The following is a 3982-nucleotide window of genomic DNA, read 5'->3' as shown; positions in this document are numbered from 1 at the left end:
AAGTGTGTCTTCCCTCAATTACTTTTTATATAATTGCTATGGATAACATTTCTAGCACTACACTGAATAGTAATGGATATCCTCGCTTTAACTCCTTCTTTTACGATCCTTATTGGAAAAACTCTATTACAGATAATGTTGGGTCTTGGTTTTAGGGAGGTATTACTTACCTTTTCAAGGAAAGATTCATTTATTACTTTCTTTTCTAGTGTTTGTAACAGGAAGGGATATTGTAGCTTATAAAAAGCTTTTTCTACATCTACTGAAACAATCACATGTTCGATTATGCCTGTAGTTTGCCTCTTATAACTGGTATAAATTCCACCTGGTCATAGTGTATAATCTTTTAGATATCTTGCTAAAGTCTCCTTAAACTATAAAAACATTTGTTTTATACTTCTTCCCCCTCTGTATTGTCTGTTCTTGGTTTGTATATTAAGAACATATTTTTCATAGAAGGAATTTGGTAGGACCCATCCTCTTGCTATTTTTTCCAAACAATGTAATATTGGAATGAATTGATATAATTCACACAGAAATCCATAAAGTCCTAAGGTTTTTTTATTTGAGAGTTCATTTATGTACATATGTGTGTGTGTGTGCGTGGGTGTGTGTGTGTATGTGTGTGTGTGTGCGTGTGTGTGTGTGTGTGTGTGTGTATATGTATATATATATATATATTTAGGATTAGGTTATTTAAGACCTTTATTTCTTGGTCTGTTAAGGTAAGTATTTTATAATTGTGTAAATAATCATACTTCTTTTAGATTATAATTTAAATTAGCATACAAAATATTTCTTAACTATTTCTTGATTCATTGTGAAGTCTTTTTTTCATTTTTGATATGAGTAATTTGATTTTCCTTCTTTTCAAAAATTGATTTAGTTAAGATTATATTTTGTTGGTCTTTTAAGGAGAAAAAACACAACTGTTAGCCTTAGATTTCTTTTGTGCTTGCAGTTTTGTTAGTCTCTTCTTTGATTTTCAGAATGTCTCTTCTGGGGTCTAATTGGAGATTTTTAACTTAAGGGTTGTCCATGGATTTTTTAAGTGCATGCTCATTTCATTAATCTACTCTAAGACTGCTTTGGCTTCATCCCCAGTATTTTGGTATATTGTCTTGTTGTAATTATCTTTAATGAAGAGAAGGGAAGAAAAAATAAGCATTTATATAACACCTCCTACTAGCCAGGCACTATGCTATGTGTTTTACAAATATCTCATTTGATCCCCCAACAATCCATCAAGGTAGGTACTGTTATCTCCATTTCATAGATGAGTTAACAAAGGCAGATGTAAGTTAAATGACTTACCCAGGATTACACATGTAATAAGTGTCTGAGACCAGATTGCAACTTGGGTCTTTCTGATTACAGGCTGGCATTCTACCCACTGTGCCATTTTGCTGCCTCAGTGAAATTAGGGATTTTTTGTATGATTTGTTCTTCCAGCCACCCATTCTTGAAGACAAGCTATTTAGTCAACAATTAAATAATTTTTAATTGTCCCTTGTTAAATACTTTTATTGCATCAGAGTCAATTAAGGATACATTTGTTTTTCTGCATTTGTTTGTGAAGTTTTGATGCCCAAATATATAATCAACTTACGAAGGTACTATATGCAATTGAATTATAACTATACTCCTTTTCATTTCCTTTTGCAATCACCAGAGTTGCATGATATCTAACTTTTAAAACTTCTATTCAAGTCTTTAACTTCTCATTTGTTTAGTTTTTGCTTATATTTATCTAGGTCTGACAGGAATAAACTGAGCTAGTGAACTCAGATGCATGTTATAAGTGAGGTGTTTTGCAGAATTTCTCAGTCTTTTGGATATTGGCTCTCTTGGGAATGTTTCATCCACCAGGCTAAGAGGGTAAACTAAATAGAAATGACATTGACATAATGAGGAAGACATGTGATGGAAAGGGACATTGTTATTGAACTTTGTCTTATGTGGCTGAGAGACCAAACCTGTTGCTTAGAGAACAGATTTTGGTTAACTCAAGACTGCAAGTTACATTGACTAGAAATCTTCCAGTGGAGGCAGATCCATAGACGCGTATAAGAAATTTTCTCCTGTTATACATCTTGATAAACTCATGGGTCTCATTTGGAAACTGCCTCTGTTCTGACCACTCAAATGTTGTTTCCATGTTCCTTTTTTGAATCTTACATAATCCTATATTATATTCAAGAGATTTGGGAGAACAGATAACTTTTTTCAGCTCCTCTGCTAGATGATTTAATAAACTTCTACATTTTTTAGCTCTTGGTTTCTTCTCTGCCAAAAAGTTTTGATGTCAGAAGTAGGATCTCTAATGGTCAATCTGAGAAGGCCAAAGTAGGGCAGGACTGACCTAGATGGGCTCAATCTGTATGGTGGAACGAAGTGAGTAACCTTAGGGATCCAGTAGAACACAATATTTGTTCCCTTGTTTGAACTCTACGTATATAGGGGGCTGTGTGACACCCTAACTCAAAATTTTCTCAGAGTAGGTTTAAAACAAGCCTAATCACCCTTTTCAGTGAATGAATAGTCCTCTGAAATTGATTACCTAAGGAGTCTGGAAGCAATGCTGCCATTTGTTAAATTTGACCATTAATACTGTCTCAATCTTTATCTGTCTGTTTCTCTTTTTTTTTTCACTCCCTTTATTTCTCTCAACCCTCCTGTGGCCATTAGAAATATGCTGGATACCTGTGTCTAATGACAGCAACCCTAATATCCTGGTGAGTATGGCACTGTGATCCAGGACACACATGCAAAGACCACCAGTTGAACCACATGCCCTGTCCAGAAGCAATCTTTTATCAGATATTTGTGTTGTGTTTTCTCATGTTCTAATATCCCTTTGATTAATTGAGAGGCATTGATGAAGAGTTCACCTAATATTAATCCTATACCTATTCACTTTGGATAACCCCAGGTTAATGAGGGAAGATCCAATGTGCACTAGATAAACTACTGACCAGGCCTGGGCATTTATGGGCCAAACACTAGCACTCCAACAGTAGGAAACACCTATTTCTACCATTCTATGAGGTTTTCAGCAAAATGTGCCCTGTCACGTCTGCTGTTATTAGTAGGTTCTGCTACCTTGGAAGATTTCTAAGGGGAAAATGCAACTGAACAATAAAGTCTGCTGAAAAAAAATGCAGAAAGGAAGTTTAAAATAGTGACTGGGGAAGATGAATGAAGTTTCATACTTGAAACAGTTCTCCCAGCTTTCTATAATCTGATGCTAAACTCTCCTCAGTAATGACAGATTTACTCTCACTTCAGACTTTTAGCTCAAGGTAAGGTTTTAGGAATTTGAAAAGAAAAAGAAAAACACTTCAAGATACTTTGTCATTTCAGTCATCAGATGGGAGTTACAGAGATAAAGTTAGACAAGAAAAGAAAGTAAATATTTTTCTTGGTTTGCAGAAATGTATGGCACTATAAACTAATTAGAGAACAAATTTATAACTGAGATACAATATCATTACTGCAAATTTCCAAATTAGAGTTTAAAGATTTTTGTAAATGCTGAAATATCTTAAGAGATGAGAATGTGAAACTTCCACTGTAAATCTTTGGAATGGAGATAATTTAAAATAGTGGCCTCTATAATTTGAAATGCTGGCAACTAATAGTCTTTGGGAAATTGATATTTTGAATGAGATAATTTGTGATTGTAAACCCAAACTAAATTATTATGTGACCCATTTAAAGGTAGACAATCATAATGATTGACCCTCTATATATAGATCATACCTTAATGAAAGAAACATTTGATATTTGGCATTTTGGTGATATACTTAGAAAATGGACGAATAAGAATTAAAAGAGTAATTACTCTATACTGCTTTTTGGTATAAAATATCAAATTGATAAGAGCTGAAGTCATTTTATATGTAAGATGATTCATAAATGCATTAGAGCATATTGGTGATATTTAACTGGCAATGAGTTTAAAAATCGATACCACTAGATG

Source organism: Notamacropus eugenii, chromosome 3 (assembly GCF_028372415.1).
Source record: "Notamacropus eugenii isolate mMacEug1 chromosome 3, mMacEug1.pri_v2, whole genome shotgun sequence".
In the NCBI taxonomy this organism is placed as follows: domain Eukaryota; kingdom Metazoa; phylum Chordata; class Mammalia; order Diprotodontia; family Macropodidae; genus Notamacropus; species Notamacropus eugenii.
The sequence above is the reverse complement of the archived record's forward strand: the minus strand, read 5'-3'. Positions refer to the sequence as shown.